The sequence below is a fragment of the Oncorhynchus mykiss genome, chromosome 3, assembly GCF_013265735.2.
Source record: "Oncorhynchus mykiss isolate Arlee chromosome 3, USDA_OmykA_1.1, whole genome shotgun sequence".
In the NCBI taxonomy this organism is placed as follows: domain Eukaryota; kingdom Metazoa; phylum Chordata; class Actinopteri; order Salmoniformes; family Salmonidae; genus Oncorhynchus; species Oncorhynchus mykiss.
In genome coordinates, this window is record NC_048567.1 from 21,926,769 (window position 1) to 21,950,301 (window position 23,533).

The following is a 23,533-nucleotide window of genomic DNA, read 5'->3' on the forward strand; positions in this document are numbered from 1 at the left end:
CATAATGTGTGTTTACAGGGAAATGGGACACATAGTCCACACAATCAATAACAATTCAGTGCATGTGGTGAGAGATGGGGAAATGGAATAGAATAAAGTGAAGACATTACCTTCAATAAGTTGTTACTTGTGAGTGTGAGTGAGTGTGAGTGAGCGACAACAGAAAGATGGAACTTCAATATGGATGGCGGTGGTCAATGAATGCTATGGAGAGTCATTGTACCCCAGTGTATAAACGCATCACAGGTCTATGACTTGTATGGCTTCATACAGCATTGTATCACAAAGTTACTTCTATATGAATGCATTATGAAGAGGGTTATGTCTCTTTTTCAGATTGTCCATAGCTTGAATGGGATAGTTGTACACCATAGTACAGTGCCTTCAGAAAGTATTCCTATCCCTTGACTTATTCCACTTTTTGTTACAGCCTGAATTTAACATTGATTAAATATACATTTTTCTCACCCATCTACACAAAAATACCCCACAATGACAAAGTGAAAACATGTTTTTTTTTTTAATTGTTGCAAATTATATTGAAAATGAAATACAGAACTATCTAAGTTACATAAGTATTCACATCCCTGAGTCAATGCTTTGTAGAAGCACCCTTGGCAGCGATTACAGCTGTGAGTCTTTCTAGGGCAAGACTCTAAGAGCTTTCCACACCTGAATTTTGCCCATTATTCTTTTCAAAATTCTTCAAGCTCTGTCAAATTGGTTGTTGATCATTGCTAGACAACAATTTTCAGGTCTTGCCATAGATTTTCAAGTAGATTTCCGTCAAAACTGTAACTCGGACACTCAGGAACATTCACTGCCTTCTTGGTAAGCAACTCCTGTGTAGATTTGGCCTTGTGTTTCAGGTTATTGACCTACTGAAAGGTGAATTCATCTCCCAGTGTTAAAGTTTTAAAGTCACCATTGGCCTCATGGGGAAATCCCTGAGCGGTTTCATCCTCTCCGGCAACTGAGTTAGGAATGACTCCTGTATCTTTGGAGTGACTGGGTGTATTGATACACCGTCCAAAGTGTAATTAATAACTTCATCATGCTCAAATTCAATGTCTGTTAAAAACATTTTTTTAATGAAATCAAATTTGATTTATTAGCAGATATTATTACAGGTGTAGCAAAATGCTTGTGTTCTATCAATAGGTGCCCTTCTTTGTGAGGCATTGGAAAACCTCACTGGTCTTTGTGGTTGAATCTGTGTTTGAAATTCACTGCTTGACTGAGGAACCTTACATATAATTGTATGTGTGGAGTATAGAGATGAGTTAGTCATTCAAAAATCTTTTATTTCACACAGAGTGAGTGCATGCAACTTATTATGTGACTTGTTAAGCACATTTTTACTCCTGATCTTATTTAGGCTTGCCATAACAAAGGAGTTGGATACTTAATGACTCAACACATTTCAGCTTTTCATTTTTAATTAATTTGTAAAAATGTTTTAAAAAACGAATTCCACTTTGACATTATGGGGTATTGTGTGTAGGTCAGTGACAAAATAATCGCAATTTAATATATTTTTAATTCAGGCTGTAATAGAACAAAATGTGGAAGAAGTCAAAGGGTATGAATACTTTCTGCCAGTTGCTTCAAAGTCCTTTCTGTAAATGAGCAAAATTAATAAAAGGTGTTATGATGATGATGATGATGATGATGATGATGATGATGCTTATCATCATTGATGTGGTTCAGCTTGTTCCTGTTCCCGGGGGCCTCCACTCTCATCACACTGTCTCTTCCCTTTCCCATCAGTCACTGAGACAGGATATGACATTGTCATTCATCATTATAAACTAGGTGGTTCGAGCCCTGAATGCTGACTGGCTGAAGCCGTGATATATCAGACTGTATACCATGGGTACGACAAAATATGTATTATTACTGCTCTAATTATGTTGGTAACCAGTTTATAATAGCAATAATGCACCTCTGTGGTTTGTGATATATGGCCAATATACCACAGCTAAGGGCTGTGTCCAGGCACTCCGCGATGCGTCGTGCATAAGAACAGCCCTTAGCCGTGGTATATTGGCCATGTACCACACCTCCTCGGGCCTTATTGCTTAATTATAACACCTCTTGTCCATGTGCCTTAACACAGCCTTATGAGAGGGCCACACTTTTGGTTAGAAAGATTGTAGATACTTTAGTTAGCTCGAACAAACAGGCATGCACACACACACGCGCACACACACACACTCAAAATGTTCTTCTCCGTTCCCTTGTAAAATGTACTCTTAGCTCTGCCTGCGGTCAGTCTCCAGAGATATGGTCCAGTCTAATCACCCTGTGCTGCGGGTTCCCAGTGTGGGGTCGAGAATCCGCAGGCAGCCAAGGTCGGCGTGTAATAGCACTGCATGGGAACTGGCATAGCTTTTTAAGGAGTGCTTTTACAACAACCCCACCACCACCTATCATAAATGGACCCTATAATGGCACCATGCAGGGTTCTCATTCTGAGGCATCATGAGTGGAGTAATGGGGAAACAGCTCTCCCCTTGGTTCATGGAACAGAGAGCACAGACATGAAGGATGAGGAGGGAGTTCATGTATCATTTAGGTTTTGTCCCCTCCCCCACCCCCACCATGGCAGTGAACGTAAATGTATTTCTAACATTTAAGCAGGAGTAGGAACCCTGGCTAGCAACTCATTTGCATTTTAAAAAGGAAGCTTTAGGAATATGAACATTTCAGCCAATTTCATATTGTTTTTAAACGATAAGAATGGATTACATGTTCTTGTAATCTAAATTCCATTACTCCACAAGGGTGTGGAAATGTTCATATAATTTTGCTGTGAAGTTTAGAGCTTGCCTAGGACAACCCATATTTTCTTCGAGCTGTACTGTACAACCATTTAGAAATATTATGAATTGCTTATACTGTATGTCAATTGTATTGCTTTGATTTGTTGGCATTTTCCCCACATTTAATCATTTGTGGAAACAAAACAATAACAGCATTTCCTTTCTCATGATTGGTTAAGGGCCAGAGCTTCTGTCTTGTCTGCTCATGGTTCTCACACTGTATTTGTTTTGTGTTGATATTAGCTCCTATCTTGTTATTACAACACATTCCAGCTATTTACTGCTACTTAGTGTAGCCACATGCACTCTGTCACCCGAGAGTGTAATTGTGCTCCATCTGTTTCTGATGACACCTTGTACCAGACAAACAGAGGACCTGGCTTCAGCCCCACCGCGACCTCTCACCCCTACGGCTCTTCCTCGGATGGTCAACCAATGGGTGTCCAACTATTCTGCTTGACTGTCATGATGTCATAGGTTTGGACTTTGACTTGATTGGAGGGTTTGGATTCACTTTCCATTTGTAATCTCTCTCTCCTGTAATATTCCTACTGTTGACTTCAATATGTTACAACATGGAACTGTTGTTTATGAGACATGGCTCGAATGGAACATCTACTGTTTTTTTCACTATGAGTTTTAATAGGAATGATGTGTTCACCCTGCCTAAGCTTCTAATTGAACACATGCAATAAAGCATAGCCTTTCTCAGAGAAGGGAGTGAATAGACTTCATGGTGTAGAAATTTGAATTAAAGTATCAAACTGATATTCATGGTAGATTTTCAATTCCCATCATACCAAACGATTTAATTAACATAGGCCTACTAGAGCTACCAGTTACTGGTGCTGACCTCATACATTTTCAATGGTCCTACACACTACGTAAAACCTACCACCCATTTTCAAAACATTTCACAGTTCAGAGCAGTTTGTCACGGGAAATGATTACACAAATGACTCAATTGTCAAAAATAATGCTATAAAATTAGAATAGATCTGCATTGTAACGAGGTTGACATTTAAAGGTAATTTCAGTTTCAGCCTACATATGCAGCGTTTACTACAATGAATGCTGTCTCCGCGAGAAGGGGGTTGTTGTATCCCAATATGACGACCGGAGTATGGGCGTGTGGAAAAGAGTGGGTGTGTCGAAAGGGTGGTGAATTGTGTGTTTTGAAAGTTAAACAAATATATACTATTTTATATTGAAAAAAATAAGTGTTAATAACAGGAAAATGTTACAACATGTTGAGGAGGAGAGGATGGGGAGGGGGGTTTACTGGTGGGTGCGCTGGCAGTATGTCTGTGTTGTTTGTGTATATGTGTGTGACTGCAGCACATTGGCAATATGGTACATGCCCGTGGCAGTCTGTCTCGAGCGTCGCCACATTTCACACAGGGTCATCTGTGAGACAACATGTAGCTAGGGGTAATTATGAAGAATGAATAGCCAGTGAAATGTCACATGTAAACAAACGATCTACATTAAAGAAGCCCCATGTAGCAAGAACATTAGCCTAGTGATTTATCATTATAAAATGGGGATTTAATGCAAGAATACCCAGAATCATAGCATGATATCCAATGTTTAAATGTTACCCAAATAATATAATGAAATTACTTTGTATGTCAGAATAGCGATGACGAGTCAATGCTTTCATAAGGTTGTCGCACACTATGCTGCATAAACTTACATGGATAATAAATGGAAATTGGTCAAATGGTCTGATTTACCTAAAGTGTGTGCTCAACATAAGCTTGTATATTGACAGACCTCACAGATTCTGTGGAGAGTGTCATCTGATGTTCTGTGTTGTTTGTGCTGATGAGATGCTGTATTCTACAGACCCGCAGTGACACGCCATTACCTCCACACCCTCACCACAACGTGTTCTGCATTCTAAACAAGCATTTTGCTACACCAGCAATAACATCTGCTAAACACGTGTGTGAGACCAATACAATTGGATTTGATTTGAATACATTCCTCTGTTAAATAACAAATACACCATTCTGTATCAATGTACTGCATTTGTAGAGGAAAGCTTTACTTCTAATTACTCTGAAAAATTATTTCACTTGAGATATGCACTTGTTAACAAATACTTCATTGACTTGATCGGGATGTGTTATAGGGCTGTTTTACAAAAACTATAACTGTCTTTTTATGCTGAGCTCAGAGAACTGTACACAATCTAGAGGTTCATTCATAGACAACTTCTTTACGTCCCAGTACATATCCCAGTCCACAGTTTATGCAGACAATAAAACACCTGTACTTGTGCCTGCCAACACATTTTGCAGCAGCTGGGGAGTTTGCCAGACTAATCTGTAATTCAACAGTTTTCTAGTTATTGTTCAACTCAGAGAGAGACCTAATCTAATGTCTGGATGGAGTGGAGTGCACTGGCTGTCCAGAAATCCTGACTAACTGTCCCCTTTGAGAATTTTATTTTACGTATGATATAAATCCTCAAGATGCAAAATGCAGAGACTGCGCTGTAAAGTCGAGGCCGCTGAAATGCATTTAGGGCTGCCTGTGACATTCAGTTCCCGTTGACTCCTCCAGACAATTTGGCACAGACTCCAACCAGAGTAACCAATCCCTCTAGGGGTAACGAAGAAATGGTGGCAACAGCACATTAGAGTCTTAGTGCTCGATTCAATCGCAGAAGATCTGCATTGTAACGTGGTTGACATTTAAAGGTAATTTCCGTTTCAGCCTACATATGCTGCGTTTACCATAAATGCTGTCTCCGCGAAAACACAGTAACATGATATTTTGTTTGGGAGTATTGTGCTCCACTCAGCTGAGGAGCTGTTTACTCCGCTCATACAGGAGAAATAAAGTCCTAGTTCGCAAATTTAGTTTAAAAATCAATATATTTTTTAAATTAAAATTGATATTTTCCAGCACTCCTCGTTCCCACGGCTATGTTAACATTGCCTTTAAATGTCATTCGAGTTACATGGCAGATCTTCCACGCTACGGATTGAACCAAGCACTTATTCATCCCTCCATGCACCATCCAGGGTTTTTCTTTCTCTTAGAGTTCGAGAGGCTTTTTGCTTGACTAAGATTGACTAGCGTCAGGATGCCCTTGGCCTTGGGGGTTAAAGGTCATTCAATGTTTAACCTCGGCCCATAGATTGGGTCAGCTCAGAGGAGGTGCGAGAGCCCCAGGGAGCTTTGACAAAGTGGCAGCATTTTCCTGTGGAGTCGCACTGGTGAGATACATTTTCTATTTTGCATAAATCTGGTTGGGCCGTGCTGTGGCTTCACTTGCTGTATGACACTCAGAGGAAACTGTGGAGGTTACAGCATCTGACACGCTTGTTAATATGGCATCATCATGTGGTGTTACTTAAGGGAAGGCGCAAACTTCTATTGACAAGATAGGTGACTGGCCATACTAGCAATGGGAATCGTTGTCAGCCATATTGCTTTCCATTTAATGAATCATGACTTCTGCATAATCTTTATAGACCATTATAATATATCCAGTACATATATATGCAATTTAGCAGATGCTTTTATCCAAAGCAACTTAGTCATGCATGCATATGTTTCACATGTGGGTGGTCCTGGGAATCAAACCCACTACCCTGGTGTTACAAGAGCCCTGCTCTACTAACTGAGCTACAAAGGACAATTGAATGAAATGTAGGGATTTAATCTGATCATAGGCATTGTGGCTTTTAAAGGCAATTTTCCCGCGTTTGCAGGGAACGCATTCACGGTAAACACTGCATATGTTGGTTCAATTGGAAATTGCCTTTCCAAACTCGCAATTGTATTGAATTCCTGCCTAAATGGGATGGCAATAGATACCTAACTAACAGACAGACGTTTGGTTTAAGTTGGCTTTTTAGGCTCTGCCTTCTCTGGCACAAATTAGGAAGAGCCTATTTGATTAATTTTATTTATCTGAATGTATTTTGTTGATGTCTGTAAACAGAAAGTCCCCATTGTTTATTTTATTTAACTTGGCAAGTCTGTTAAGAACAAATTCTTATTTACCATTACGGCCTACCCCGGCCAAACCCTAACCTGGACGACACTGGGCCAATTATGCGGCGCCCTATGGGACTCCCAATCACGGCCGGTTGTGATACAGCCTGGAATCAATTCAGGGTCTGTAGTGACTCCTCTCGCACTGAGATGCAGTGCCTTAGACTGCTGCACCACTCAGGAGCCCCTGTATGATTATGTCTCTGTAACTAAATTTGTCCTCCTCTAACGAGGAGTATGAGAGATCGGACCAATGTGCAGCGTGGTAAGTGTACGTCATTTTTAATGGAAAATCACTGAACACGAAACAGTTCTGTATGGAGAAAACACAGACACAGAAAACAATCACCCACAACTAAAATGGGGAAAACAGGCTAAGTATGATTCTCAATCAGAGACAACGAACGACACCTGCCTCTGATTGAGAACCATACCAGGCCAAACACATAAATACTACATAGAAAAAAGAACATAGACTACCCACCCCAACTCACGCCCTGACCAAACTAACACAAAGACATAAATAAAGACACTAAGGTCAGAACGTGACAGACTCCTTGTGGAGTCCCCTTTTAACGTTGAACTGGAAAATTTCACAACTAATTTGAAATGAGGTTGAACCGAGTGCACAACAAAATAATAACAAGCTTGTGATTAGTCAATTAGTCAATGTAATGTATTCTCGGTGAATTTGTTGTTTTTTCCCCCCTGTTCAGAGCAATATGTTGTTGAAGTTGTTACACGGAACCCAAACCGGCTGCGCGCGTGCGCTATCGTGCACACATTTATTTTGCCCCCCCACACCAAACGCGATCACGACACACAGGTTAAAATATCAAAACAAACTCTGAACCAATGACATTAACTTGAGGACAGGTCGAAAAACATTACACATGTATGGCAATTTAGCTAGTTAGCTTGCACTTGCTAGATAATTCGTCCTATTTAGCTAGCTTGCTGTTGCTAGCTAATTTGTCCTGGGATATAAACATTTAGTTGTTATTTTACCTAAAAATGCACTAGCTCCTCTACTCCGCCAATTAATCCACACATAAAATGGCTAACCGAATCGCTTCTAGTCATCTCTCCTCCTCCCAGGCTTTATCATCTTTGAACTTATATGGTGATTGGCATCTAAACTTTCATAGTATTACCACAACTACCGGCAAAACATTTCGTCTTTCAATCACCCACGTGGGTATAACCAATGAGGAGATGGCACGTGGGCACCTGTTTCTATAAACCAATGAGGAGATGGGAGAGGCAGAACTTTCAGCGTGATCTGCGCCAGAAATAGAAAGGAGTTCTATTTTAGCCCTTAGCATGTTAGCGCACGCGAGCAGTGTGGGTGCAATAATTGAATAACATGGATTTCTACATTTATTTTGCGACGCTCGCAGGACGCTCGTCCGGTCTGGTCAGCATGTTAGGACATGTCCCATTCTACATACTGATATTACCAGGTTTTGACCACTAGATAGTACTGTTCCTGCTGTTAGGAACAGCACCATCCTACTCTTAGGAAGTGCACCCCCCTAAACAACAAAATACCCTGTAAGGGGTTTATGGACAAGGAATGATTGCCACATTAGCCTGTTAATAAATTCACTTTCCCTTTGGATTTTAAGGTAATAGTTCTAGTGTAATTACAATAATTTGCTAATTATTCATGTTGCCGATTTTAATGGGGTCTTTTGTAATACTGGAGAACATTTGTATTCCTTGGTAATGACTGGAAGGCAAGGAGGAACCTGGCACTATTCATTCTCATGAGAGGATGACAATCGAAAGGGAAGATTTAGATTGAAAGCCTTGTCCCCCCGGCCTTGTTTTGGCCTTATAACAGAGTTTCTAAATGAACAGGGTGTGAAAAGCCACTGATGTATCTTAATGATGTCTTAAGGATGACAGGAGATTCATATTATGATTAGTTTACTAATAGTGTATTAGCTACTTCATAGTACACTCAGCTAAGCAGGTCCCAGGACTAAATAGTCAACCATACTGCTCCAACATTGTACACTATTGCTATGCATACACATTTAAATACTCAGAAATAAGGTGGAGATGTGTATTTTAGTTTCCTCTCACAACAATGATTAGATCAATCAGATGTGCTAGTTCAGCCGTATACACAAAGCCACCTGGCCATATAATCTTGTTATTTGTGATCAAAAAGGTCTAAACTGAACCTAGATCACAACCCTACACTTTGTGGATATGGGCCCTGGACTGACTGTAACAACAGAGGCCCTGCATGACCAGAATCAGCCACCCTGGTCTTGTCTATTGTACACAATGAGCGATGATTGTCTCTTCAAGCTTAGCACTGTCTCAGGGGAGGGCTACATTTCTTCTACTGTCTCCTCTATTACTAGCCAATGTACAAGGTCAGAACTCCTTGAATATCCAATGTGATTATATCCACGTTTACTTTGAGCCTGACCCTGAGTAGGTTTAACCTTGGTTTACCCCATTTTTACACACACAAGTGCACTACATTTGAGTTATTTAGCAGACACTCTTATTCAGAACAATTTACAGGAGCAATTAGGATTAATTGCCTTGCTCAAGGGCACATCAGCAGATTTTTCACCTTGTCGGCTCGGGTACTCGAACCTGCTGCCTTTCAGTTACTGGCCCAACGCTCTTATCCCCTAGTCTACCTGCCGCCCCACTATTCACACGCATGCACTGACGAACACACACAGACACAAATAAACACACAAAAAGTCTGTCTATGATCTACATCTACTGTATGTTTATTTATCTATCTATATATTTACGATGGGAAAACAGGGAAAACCTTGTTATGAACAGGGTTCTCCGAACTTATCGCTACGGTGCAGAAGGTACCACTGCGCCATATTGGCAGAGGAGCCCTGTGAAAGATGCCAGTGTTTTCTTATAGATGAATGCACTTCGATTTACTGTAAGGCAAGGCAAGGCAAGGCAGTGAACAGAGCGTTTGCTTTGGCAAGATACCAAGTTTTCCTGTACATTTTTTCTGTTGCTGTGTAAATTCTTACAACAAACATATTATTTCTACATGAGCTCTCACTGTTTTTGCAGTCATACAAACTTGCAACACAGTAGTCGTTAAGCATGAAAAGTCATTTTTCATCAACTCTATGAAACAGACTTGTGTTATGTTGTAAACACAATGAAGCACAGAAATAATAGTTTGATTCTCGTTCTAAACAGTGAGGGGATAACAAAGAAGAAAGCACTGTATAATTATATTAATCTAGGACGTGTTTTTTCTGTCACTAGCTCTGAATAGCAGGAGGAATTTGAAGAGAAAATAACCATCACCTGTATATTTGTTCAGTTGCATGTCTTTTTGCCCAGTATTTGTCAGGAAATGATCTTTTCTGATTGGAGGCTTTTCACACTTATTTTTGGGAGAAAAACATTTTGTGGAATTAATGTATAATCTCTCTCTCTCTCTCTCTCTCTCTCTGAATATCCTTAGGTAAGGAAAGGGAAAGGGGGATACCTAGGTTGCGTTAAATGCGGAAGACATGCATGCGTTCAGTTGTACAACTGGTAGTGGCACCTCTTCAGCTGATGTTAAAAAGGAGCATTACATATTCTCATGTCAGTGCCCTATCATCAAATAAGCATTTACATTTAACAGACTGGTTCTTGTGTAAAAAACAACAACTTTAGGACATTTTATTAAACTATTGACTAAACACTTTCATCATGGGTGGTTGATTTTTGTTAAGATTCACAGTGAATGATATGTACGTGTGTATGTGTGCACATGTCAGTGTACATTTCTGTGTGTGTCTGTGTGTGAGAGAGAGTGTGCTTCAACATTAGAGTATGTCTCTCTATCTCCATCCCACTCCCCCTTCAGTTGACGTTGATGCCTTCGTCCAGCTGGTGGGAGCGGGCGATAAGTGTGTTAAGCATCATCTGCAGATGTTCCGCCCTCATCTTGCTGATCTCCGGGACCTCCTAATGGGTCACCTTCTCCTCACGGCTGTAGTCCAGGGAGACCTTCAAAATGATAATAAGAATACATTAAGATGCTCCTGTAGCATACTTAATAACTAGTCAACAGATGACAGAATAGATACGCTGAGCTGTTCACAGTGTGTGCAGATAAGGTACATAAAACGATATACAGCAATAAGATGAGTGAGAGACCAAAGACCCTCAGGCCACTGAGGCCACTGCTACCTCTAGGACCGTACTCATGCCTAAGGGGGTAGAGGAAAGGGGATGGGGAGAGCAGACAGGGACACGAGGGTGACGGTGAGGGGCAGAGAGAAAAAAAAAGGCAAATTATCCAACAGGGTTGTGGGTGGCACTGGGTCATGGTTGTGTGTATGTGTGTGTGTGGATTATACTATTCTGCATCATTAATAACCCCCTCTGTGTACTGTCCCCTGAGCTTTGGTCCCATTCCCTGAGCTTTGGTCCCATTCCCTGAGCTTTGGTCCCATTCCCTGAGCGTTGGTCCCATTCCCTGAGCTTTGGTCCCATTCCCTGAGCTTTGGTCCCATTCCCAGTATTTAATGGGAACACGGGCCAGATCTTACACATCATTAAAACAATGATAAAAACATGGATACAATTTACATGAGTACATACCGTATGAATACAACGACAAAACATGTTTTACAGGCATAACCAGAAAGCATATGAATTCAAAATTCTTATTAAACCAACAGATTCAATAACTCAAACAGAGCCTCCACTAAGCTGAAACTCAAGCAAGGTAAAGAAAAAACACCACATAGAAAATGATGGATTGGCAGAGCTGAACTGGAATAAGAACACACTCACAGGAGTAATAACTCAATAGGTCACCAAAACAAGGAACCAAAATCACTTTTCTTTGTCATCGCTTGGCTACAACAACAACAACAAGCTCTTAAGGTAAGAAGTCGTCAAAATCCATGTTCTTAGGGGGAGTGGATAATGAAAGAGATCATGCGTTAGTTCTGCCCACTGTCCATTGTTATGGATATTTGTTTGTGTTGTATTTTGATCTGGGATCAAATCATCAGACCAATTAGCGTCACAGCATGTAGCAGCCTGTTGGTCTATCTGTTGACCTAATCGCTAAGTTAATTAGCATGCGGCGGCTCTGTTAGCAGAGCTAGCGCCATCATTTATTAACGAGCTCAGCAGGGTTTTTTTTTACGAGGGAGGTCCAATTAGAGCAGTGTTAATGAACTAGAAAGGGGAAAAGGAGAGTGAGCAAGCCTCGTCTGTGTTTATATCGTTGTTAAACCATGTTGTGGGCTGGTGGTCACTTGGCTCTGATAAAATATCCCCTTCCTGAGAAGATGCTTGATCTTGATCCAGCATTTTGAACAACAAGTTACATTAAATATCTAGCTATTGTCCCTTTAAACTTTAATTTAACATTTCCTAACATTAATTGTAATTTTTCGCTCAAGTCATAGCCAGTTCTGGTGATGAAAATCTGTTTGTGGTTGTACCTTGTAGGCCTGTGTTGTCTCCACTCACCCACAGAGTCGCACCCCAAAACCTGCAACATGCGTGTCTCAGCGATGGTCTCGAAGTTGGGCCCGCTCACCATGCAGTACACCCCTTCCCGCACAAAGTTGGTTTAGTCCAGCTCATGACTGATATCCAGAGCTAGCTTCCTCAGGTCGTTACTGTAGGCAGTGCAGGGGAACCGGATCCCAAACCTTGAGCAGAGCACAGCCCAAACAATACTGGCTTATCAATGGGACAAATGGAGGGAATACTATTGCAATGCATCCCTCCTAATCTACCAATAATCTGCTACTATTAATAATATGAATAATACTGTAATATAATACAGTAATATGATAATATACAGAGATTACAGGCAACTGCCAACATAAAGGCAACATAAAGTGTCTTAATAGGGTTTTGGGCCACCACGAGCAGGAACTCGCTTCAATGCAAGCTTGGATGCACCTTGGCATAGATTCTACAAGTGTCTGAAACTTTATTGGAGGGATGCGACACCATTCTTCCACGAGAAATTCCATAATTTGGTGTTTTGTTGATGGTGGTGGAAAACGCTGTCTCAGGCAATGCTACAGAATTCCCCTTAAGTGTTTTATTGGGTTGAGATCTGGTGACTGAGAACGCCATGACACGCGGTTTACATCGTTTTCATGCTAATCAAACTATCCAGTGACCGACCACTCGTGTCCTGTGGATGGGGGCCATGTCATCCTATTGGGACAGAGCCACGGTATCCAAAATAATAGTCTGAAAGCATTTTTCTACATGACCCTAAGCATGATTGGATGTTAATTGCTTAATTAACTCAGAAACCACACCTGTGTGGAAGCACTTGCTTTCAATATACTTTGTATTCCTCATTTACTCAAGAGTTTCCATTATTTTGGCAGTTACCTGTAGCTCTCTGAGCACAATGCTTGGAAATCACTTTACTAGTCAACATACAGTATATTTGTCATGAATCTACAACCTCCGAGCTGTAAAGGAAAAATTTGTATTAAAGGTTCCATGTAATACATGCGGGCAGCAGGTAGCCTAGTGGTTGCAGCGCTGGGCCAGTAACTGAAAGGTTGCTAGATTGAATCTCAGAGTTGACAAGGTAAAAATCTATCCATGAACAAGGCAGTTAACCCACTGTTCCTTGGCAGTCATTGTAAATAAGAATTTGTTCTTAACTGACTTGCCTAGTTAAAATAAATGTGAGCAAGTAGATTACTTGAAGGCTATGTATTGCTTCCTCTTCCTGGGATTATTTCAGTTCTCTCACTGACTGCAACCCTCTCTCTTTCCATCTCTCCTCCCACCTTTGTGCTTCAGACTGTACTACATTTTTCACTCTCCCCCGCCCATTCAACCACCCCTCTCCCTGTCCCTCTTCCCTGCCTCTCTCCATCTCTCTGCCTGTATCGTTCATCATTGTAGCAGCACAGTGGGTGCTGTGCCCTCCCACAACCCTCTCCCTCTCTCCTTACCTCCCCTCTCTACCCCTATCTTTCTGTCTCGCTGTCTGTGGTTGTACCGTTCATCATTGGGGCCGCACAGAAGGTGCTGGCCGGCGAAGCCTGGCACATTAATGTGGTCCTTAATGAGCATGATGTCGCCCACTTTGAAGTCCTGACACAGGCCTCCTGAGGCGTTAGTCACAATGAGCATCTCCACGCCCAACAGCTTGAAGATCCCCACCGGGAATGTGACCCGGTGAAGAAGAGTGGGGGATGGAGAATGAGAGGAGAGAAGTATAGGTGGGGAGAGAGTCAGAGAGAGAACTCAAGAGAAAGATATGAGTATACAGGAGGGGAGGAGAAAGGAATGGACAAGTCAACAGGAAGGGAGTTAGAGAGAAAGGGAGGGAGAGAAATAGAGAAGAGAGGAAATGACGTGAGAGGTGAAGAGAATGCTACCAACACTTTATTGTACCATTAAGGGGAAGAGGAGAAATGAGACATAAAACGTTTGTATTATTCTCGGACAACTCTTGGACCATTCTTGGTCATCTCCAGCACCAGTAATACACAATATGTGCATACAATCTGCCACAAGCATGCAGCCACGACTTGTAACTCTGTCTCACTCACACTTCTCTTTGGGGGGTTTATGAATTCAGGATCTTGATATAGAAATGCCCAATAAGGTACAGATTTGGATCTTCATTTGATCACTCTGTTGCAGGAGAACTTTCCTGAAATGCAGGAAATGTAAAACTTGCAGTGTATTTCGGTGCGGCAATAAACATATGTTCATTTAAGTTTATTCACCAGAGTGCTGTCCTATTTTTGCTCTTTGCATTCATTATAATCCACATAAGAATTCACATTTCCTGTTGCTGCAGATCCAAAATCTGTAAGTCAGACAATTGACAGACACACACGGCACCACTAGTACAACATCCATAAACAGGGTTTGCGTGTGTGTGAGTGTACAGTGACTCATGAAAATGCACATTTTGGTCAGTTTGCAAGCTAGGAGTGTATACATGTTTACCCGAATTAAACATGCATCCCAATAACACTCAGTATGCTCCAATAACAACCACTATACAATACAGAACTAGCGCCAAGGCTAACTCCAGCTGCATGCTAGCAGTTTGTATGAAAGGCACCACTCACAGAGGGAGAGGAGGTCAGGGAGGGCTAACAAAGCAAGCCAGCTAATTAACCTTGCCATGCATCTCCTACGGACACACTGAGATGAGAGAGATAACAGCTCACACCCTGATTGCAAATCAGGGGGAGGGAGGGAGGGAGAGAGCGCTTGTGTGAGTGTGATTCAACAAAACAAAACCATATTGCTTTTCTGCTATGTACCAGGCATTTGATGTCAAAACACACGGATAAAAGTGTATCATAAAAGAAAGTGTACGAAAAGGGAGATATAAAATTGGTAGAAAACGAGTAGCATCACCAGCCTTGATATTGACTGAGTTCTCGCTGCAACATGTCTGCATTTGTTTTGTCTTTACGTAAAGTCTTGTGAGAGCGGTGCGATGTTGGTGTCGGAGGTGTCAGATACAATGACTCATGGATGTGTCCCTGGGCTGATGGAGTGTATGGACACCCTGGTGTCCCTGTCACACATACTGGACTGCTGTCCGATAATGTTGGGAAAGAAAGGGAGCAGAACAGGGAAGACATGGAGAGGTGTGTGGAGATGAGAGTATAGTGTGTGAGATTGTGTGGTTGTGGTGGGGGGGGGGGGGGGGGGGGGGAAGAGAAATTAAGAGAGAGAGAGAAAAGAAGGGAGAGAATGAGGGGGCAGATGGCAGGCTGAAACCACAGCTGTATCTGTTGCATGTGCCCGGGTAAATTTAGCAAAAATCGATTTGTCGCCTTGTCTGGTGTACTGAGCCATAGGAAAGCGGTCCAACATCCACTTTAATCACACCTGTTCTTCTCTAACACCTTACACGTTTTGCTGCATGCTCAGTCAGCCCTCAAGATAGGAAACCTATCTACCATGAGTAGGGTTGCAAAGCTACCGAAATGTTCTGTCATTTTGTTAATAATTAACAGCAAATCTATAGCAATCTATTGTAAACTTTGGTAATTTATACATGAATAACAAAAAAAATGTATTCATATAAACGATTCATTTATTATATCTGTGCTGATATTGTTCATGAATGTCTAGTAGATAGACCATATGGTTCAAGAGAAAATAGCTGAATGAAAAAAGCATCTAATCAACAATGCCATTATTTTCAATTAACTCTGCAACTCTTCCAACTATTGACTTTTTTCACAACTGCAGCCAGCTTGATGGCAAAACATTGACAAGTCTTATAGCAACTTACAGTAGTGAGTGGATCAATTTTAATACTTTTTCGTACTGGTCCCCCATGGGAATCGAATCCACAACCCATGCTCTACCAACTGAGCCACACGGGACAATAAATTCATGGTTTATAGGATAGTGTTTTACAGATTTGTCATTCAATTTTTTTTTACAATTGTAAAATGATACATGATGAGGCCACACAGGGGCCAGATATTGTTACAAACACCTGTGATAATCTTAAATACCCAAAAGTGCCACTAGATTTCTTGTGACAGATTGCATAAAATCATTAAAAGATACCAAAATTCTGGTAGTTTAATGGTAAACTTCTAAAGTTTCCAATAATATTCGTCCCTTTGCAACCCTAACTGTGACAGTGCTCACTTATGGGCTGCATCTCAAGAGTGTAAAGTTATTTCCTCTCCTTTGGGTCCTCACCTACATCTACTCTGATCTGAACAGAATTGACAGGTGAAAACAATATTGTGGATGTCAGAATAGAGAAACAGCCCATAGGTGATAAGACATTGATCTAGAGGGCATCATTTGGTCTGTTGTTCTTTCTGTCTCCCTATAAACTGTCACCAAAGCCTCTTGTGGTGTAAGATACTTCTGTATGTCCAATGGTGAGGCTGTAACCTTGTGGTGTAAGATACTTCTGTATGTCCAATGGTGAGGCTGTAACCTTGTGGTGTAAGATACTTCTGTATGTCCAATGGTGAGGCTGTAACCTTGCGGTGTAAGATACTTCTGTATGTCCAATGGTGAGGCTGTAACCTTGCGGTGTAAGATACTTCTGTATGTCCAATGGTGAGGCTGTAACCTTGCGGTGTGAGATACTTCTGTATGTCCAATGGTGAGGCTGTAACCTTGCGGTGTGAGATAATTCTGTATGTCCAATGGTGAGGCTGTAACCTTGTGGTGTAAGATACTTCTGTATGTCCAATGGTGAGGCTGTAACCTTGCGGTGTAAGATACTTCTGTATGTCCAATGGTGAGGCTGTAACCTTGTGGTGTAAGATACTTATGTATGTCCAATGGTGAGGCTGTAACCTTGTGGTGTGAGATACTTCTGTATGTCCAATGGTGAGGCTGTAACCTTGCGGTGTGAGATACTTCTGTATGTCCAATGGTGAGGCTGTAACCTTGCGGTGTAAGATACTTCTGTATGTCCAATGGTGAGGCTGTAACCTTGCGGTGTAAGATACTTCTGTATGTCCAATGGTGAGGCTGTAACCTAAGCCCTCCTCTGTGGTCACAGTCAATTGCATTTATGTTCTCTTAACCAAAACAGTGGAAGGAAAGGACTCATGTAACTCTGGAGTGACATAAATACGCAGTGTTACAACTGATTCACTGGTTGATTGGGGCTGTAAGTCGTGACCAACCAAAAAAACCTACATATAGGAAGTTGCTACATTGAAATACTTGTATACACAAATAAGACAAGCGTCACAACACAGGTGAACGGCTGTTGGTACATACCTCTCATCCACTCAACATTTGGTCCAACATCCTTACAAGCTGTTTGAGAAAATGGCTTCATTCTTAAATTACATTCATTTGTACTAGTTTCTGAAAAATGGTACATTCCATTGACATTTTGTTCAATTCACACCGAATGACCCAACAATGACCTCATTGCTGCCAAGGATATTTTTAAGAAACAAGGCCCAGATCAATGGCGACCCTGTCCTAAACTTTGTTAAAATATACAGCCTTCTGCAGAGTCAGCAGTTCCCAGGCTGGTTTCAGCTATCGCCTTCCTGCCTACCACTTTCCTGATTGTGACAGAAAGTTAATGGGCCAAGGCCGGAGATGCCAGCCACTCTCTGTTATACAAATAGGAGGAGTGCTCCTTCAGTTAACATGACCTTGTTGAGCCACAATGGAGAGTTTTTAGCATAGCACTCCAAAAGAAAGGACCCATTTCGTTTCACTCTTTTCCTTCTTTATGATGGCTAATATAAGCAAAGCGCACACACTGGTGATGAATATTTCAAAACATCCGGTGTCACCGTAGTGGAAATGTGTAAGGGTTATAGATGAGCAGGGACTGGGTTGAATCCATGGAGGCTATGGATATTGATGGTTAAAATAATCTGATGTTTCCCTGATCTCAAAGGAAAGGGTAGAGCAGCAAGGTAAAAGAGTAGAAAGACTAGTAGTGTATAGCAAATGTCTTAATGTTGGATGTTTAAAATGTAGCTTATATAAACTAATATAGATAACATATGGGGCCTTTCGTAGCTCAGTTTGTAGGTCAGTTGGTAGAGCGTGCATCTTGTAATATCAGGGTAGTGGGTTTGATTCCTGGGACCACCCAGATACGTAAAATGTATGCCTGCATGACTGCAAGTCACTTTGAATAAAAATAATCTGCTAAATGGCATAGATTACCTGTTCATTGGTCAGATACTCTACTTGGATTTACCTTACAGAGTGAATAGCCCTCGTAGAGATGGAATCTTCCTTGCATGAAGACGCAGGACTTGCCTTTTAGAATACCAGACACCCCTCATGACCCAGGACTGCGAAGGACACAGAACACAAGTATATTCTGTCACGGGAGGTTAGTGATACAGCATGTCTCATGTAGGGTTAGAAAATACAAACTGTGAATTCATGTTTTATTGATGTTTAATTTCACAGAAGATGTCCGATTTGTGTTGTTCATACTCCACGCATGAGAGAGTCCTATAGAAGTCAAATACTACTGCTGTATTGAAATATACTCTGCAGGGACCACTGTTGTAATGATGGGGCAGTGAGTTGGAAGCAGGTGAAGCATTTTAATAAAACAACATAACCAAGAATATGCCACTAACATAAGACAGTACGCCGATACACAAGAACAATACCAACTGGTGAGAGAAAATGGGAGAGTGACATATAAAGGGGAGGAGATGATGAATGTAATGGAGTCCAGGTGTGAATCATTATGATTCACAGGTGTGTGTAATGATGAGTGTCAGGTGTGCTTAATGATGAATCCCAGGACCGGTGGTTAGTATTCTGGCGACGTCGTACAGGAGCAGACGTGACAATTGTGCACTTACATACAATGGGACCTTTCCTCCATATGCTGTAGTAGATATTCAAAATGCATGGGTTATGGAATATGAATAAGATAAGTGTGTTTGCATTTGAAAATAAATAATAGAACAGATCCCAAAGCCTATATTTTATCAATAAGGCCAGAGGAAGTGTGCTATATGACCAATATACCACAGCTAAGGGCTGTTCTAAAGCACGACACAATGTGGCGTGCCTGGAAACAGCCATTTGCCAAGGTGTATTGGCCATAACCCACCAATCCCTGAGGTGCCTTATTGCTATTATAAACTGGTTACCAATGTAATTAGAACAGTACAAACAAACGTTTTTGCCATACCAGTGTGTTGTTTGAGCTCTGAATGTTGATTGGCTGACAGCCATGGTATATCAGACTGTATCCCTCGGGGATGACAAAACATTTACTTTTACTGCTCTAATTACGTTGGTAACCAGTTTATAAAAGCAATAAGGCACCATGGGGGTTTGTGGTACATGGCAAATATATCACAGCTAAGGGCTGTGTCCATTTACTCTGCAATGCGTTGTGCCTAAGAACAGTCCTTAGCCATGGTATATTGGCCATATACCATACCCCCTCGTGCCTTATTGCTTAAAAATACCACGGCTTTCAGCCAATCAGCATTCATGGCTTGAACCACTCGGTTTATAATCTCACATAGATCACACATAGGCTATATAAAGTCATTCGGGAAAGTATTCAGACCCCTTGACCTTTTCCACACTTTGTTACATTACAGCCTTATTCTAAAATGTATTAAATTGTTCCACCCCCTCATTAATCAACACACAATACCCCATAATAACAAATCCAAAACATGTTTTGAAATTTTTGCAAATTCATTACAAATAAAAAAATGTAAATATCACATTTACGTCAGTAGTCAGACCCTTCACTCAGTACTTTGTTGAAGCACCTTTGGCAGCGATTACAGCCTCAAGTCTTCTTGGGTATGACGCTACAAGTTTGGTACACCTATATTTGGGGAGTTTCTCCCATTTATCTCTGCAGATCCTGTCAAGCTCTGTCAGGTTGGATGGGGAGCGTCGCTGCACAGCTATTTTCAGATCTCTCCAGAGATGTTCTATCGGGTTCAAGTCCGGGTTCTGGCTGGGCCACACAAGGACATTCAGAGACTTGTCCTGAAGCCACTCCTGCGTTGTCTTGGATGTGTGCTTAGAATCGTTGTCTTGTTGGAAGGTGAAGTTTTACCCCAGTCTGAGGTCCTGAGTGCTCTTGAACAGGTTTTCATCAAGGATCTCACTGTACTTTGCGCCGTTCATCTTTACCTCAATCCTGGCTAGTCACCCAGTCCCTGCCGCTGAAAAACATCCCTGCAGCATGATGCTGCCACCACTGTGCTTCACCGTAGGGATGGTGTCAGGTTTCATCCAGACGTGACGCTTGGCATTCAGGACAAAATATTCAAACTTGGTTTCATCAGACCAGAGAGTTCTTTAGGTGCCTCTTTAGGGGCCTCTTGGCAACTCCAAGCGGGCTGTCATGTGCCTTTTAGTGAGGAGTGGCTTCCGTCTGGCCGCTCTACCATAAAGGCCTGATTGGTGGAGTGCTGCAGAGATGGTTGTCCTTCTGGAAGGTTCTCCCATCTCCACATAGGAACTCTGGAACTCTGTCAGAGTGACCATTGGGTTCTTGGTCACCTCCCTGACCAAGGCCCTTCTCCCCCAATTTCTCAGTTTGGCCAGGTGGCCAGCTCTAGGAAGAGTCTTGATGGAGGCCACTGTGTTCTTGGGGGATCTTCAATGCTGCAGACATTTTTTGGCACCGTTCCCCAGATAGCTTCAACCTCATGGCTTGGTTTTTGCTCTGACATGCGCTGTCAACTGTGGGACCTTATATAGACCAGTGTGTGCCTTTCCAAATCATGTCCAATCAATTGAATTTACCACAGATGGACTCCAATCAAGTTGTAGAAACATCTCAAGGATGATCAATGGAAACAGGATGCACCTGAGCTCAACTTCGAATCTCAGCAATCAGTCTGAGTATTTATGTAAATAAGGTATCTGTTTTTTATTCTGAATAAATTAGCAAAAATGGCTAAAAACCCATTTTTGCTTTGTCATGATGGAGTATTGTGTATAGATTGATCAGGAAAACATTTAATTTAATCAATTTTAGAATAAGGCCTTAACGCAACAAAATGTGGATAAAGTCAAGGGTTCTGAATGCTACCCGAATGCACTGTAGTACTCAGTAGAGCATGCAGTGTAGGAACAGTATCTGTGCTATTGAAATAAAAGTGTAAGTCATCCGCTGACAAATGTCAACTGTCATTGTCTGTTTAGTACCCTTCTTTATAGTGGGGATGATGGCTGAGACTACAGCAGAGTTGTGTTCGGTGGTATGGAGATTATGTTAATTTGATCCTGAGTTAAATCAGGAGGCAATTTGTGGAAAAGTGCTGCGTAGTGAGATAGGACCTGAATAATTACAACATTGTTTAGAGAAGTGACTTTCTTCTCCTCCGTCAGAGGTTGACGGATGGCCGGGGGAAGTTTAGGTGGAGGATGGTGTCAGTTATTACTCTGTCCATTGAAGTTACTTCAGAATCCATTCCATTGCTGCATTAACTTGGTTATGTGAGCCTTTACTTGGAAGCTGCTATGTATTATGTTGTGTGGATTTGATTACATCTGACCCTATGTTTTTACAGGTTATTGGATAGGGACATTTTCTTTGATTTGTTTGCTGTTATAGGTTCACACAGCATAGCACCTGTTCACAGGCAAACACCAATATTTGTATTGTCTAAAATCACACTCATTTAGAATGTCTGCCAATCATTTTGCTCTCCATTTAATTTACCTAAAAACAAGAAGTCTAGTGCTGCACTGAACATTGATTAGTGTTTTCAATGGGCTTCTTCTCTCTGACAAGCTTAAATGAACCAGAAGACAATTGGAAAGACTGCGACACAAACCAAACCTGAAGTGAAGATAATAAAAAAAATGTCAGCTCTGTCTAATGATGATTGTCAAATAATGTTATTTCTAGGCTTCTCATTTGTTTATTTATGATGCTATTGTTGTCCAAAACACAACAAAAACTTTTCTGCAAAGCCAAAGACCCACCTTCCTCTCTTAATAATAGGAAAGTGAACATTTGAGCGCTTATGCAGACATTTTATATTCACCTCCACATGATGAATGTTTAAATATGTTCATGAGATCCTAATAAGAATTCCATGTGGAAGATATTAGGGCCTATTTTTACTCCAGTTATAATATTTTATTCATGGGGCGTAGTTATTCATTCTTGGTTCATATTCCCGAAAGCTGGTTATGATTTGTTAAGCCAAGCAACATTTTGACAAACACACACAGAAATCCCAAATGCATTTCAGTAAGTAAATAATAAACTACTTAGCTGCAATGGTGTGTCAACGGAATCATTGAGGGAAAATGTAAATTCCTCTGCTGTGCAGGCATAATTAAGAGCACTACTCAGGTTCACCTGATGTTTGGGAGAATCAATGAACAAGCTAATTGGGGTGAAGTGATGTTTACAGAGAGGCGTTGCCTATTAAATTGGTATAGATTGACAGTTTATACCGAGCAAACAATTTCTGGACTGTTAGTATGTTTTGCCGGGACATTTTAAAACAGTGGATTTAAACCAAATTAAGACATTAAGAACATTCACTGTTTGTTGGTTTTAGACTACATTATACTATCATTAGTCTCATATCAATATTATCATGACACATTATCTGTTCGTGACAGTGACGTCCTCTCACCTGAGCTGACCGGGAAGTTGGGGATATCTGCGTAAGGGAAGATCTGTTTGTTGGTAACACCATCAGCGAGCAGGCCCAGGCCGGAGCCACACACCACTGCGATCTTAGGCCTGTGTCTCGTCCGGCTCAGAAGCCATTCTGTCATCTGATTGTGTCATCTGATTGTAGTCTTCAAAAGAGCAACAGCTAGGAGAGATGACACTCAGGTAATTATTTTTAAATAGACTGCCTGACTACACACCATGCAGAGCAGGTGGCCCAAGGGCCAAAACAGGCCCGCAAATGTGTGTTTTTTGGGGGGATTTAACTTTTTTGTTAAAAAAAGAGTGCAAAATCACCAGGAATTCAGCTAAAAATGTGTTTAATTTAGGAAATCTGTTCTCAAGCATTCCCACAAATAAAAAAGAGAAGTGATCGTGTCTCCATGCAATCAAGGCATGAAATGATTGTTATTTTCAAATAAACATTTATTTTTGGGCTTAGTTGTGGTTCATTTGCAGTGTATAAATTATTAGAATTATGTCCTGGCCCCCCAACCATCCACTCCGATAAAAATCGGAGCCACCCGGCTGAATCAGGTTGCCTACCCCTGATAGGCTA

The 23,533-nt window shown here is 41.3% G+C and overlaps 1 pseudogene; it reads right to left on the minus strand.

Annotated features, from left to right (window-relative positions):
• Positions 1–10,413: 10,413 nt before the first annotated feature.
• On the minus strand, positions 10,414–23,078 carry LOC110503903 (annotated as a pseudogene).
• Positions 23,079–23,533: the final 455 nt, after the last annotated feature.